Consider the following 394-nt stretch of genomic DNA (forward strand, 5'->3'; position numbering starts at 1 on the left):
ATCCTCTTTATGTTAAGGCAACTCCATGGACATCAGTCTGTATTGCTTCCAGCAGTCACGAAAAGGTTGGTTCGACATATCACCGTCAGAATGATCGTCACTGACCACAAATATCAACACAAACTGACAAGTGTTTGTCATTCGCTCGCAGACTCCTAGTCAAGTTTCACGGCAGCGTTCACTAGCACACTATTGTCAACCTAAACAGTCTCTCCGCATCTGCGAAATCGCAAAGCCTAATAAAATGAGTTAAGAGTGGTTATTTGCAACATTCGAAGTGCTTTGAAAAAAATCCTTATATAATATTCAATAATTATACTCTCCTAAAATGATAATTAACCGTGAAGATATAAAAGATCCATTTCATTACAGACCGGTGCGTTCTGTCTCAACT

Source organism: Macrobrachium rosenbergii, chromosome 36 (assembly GCF_040412425.1).
Source record: "Macrobrachium rosenbergii isolate ZJJX-2024 chromosome 36, ASM4041242v1, whole genome shotgun sequence".
Classification (NCBI taxonomy): domain Eukaryota; kingdom Metazoa; phylum Arthropoda; class Malacostraca; order Decapoda; family Palaemonidae; genus Macrobrachium; species Macrobrachium rosenbergii.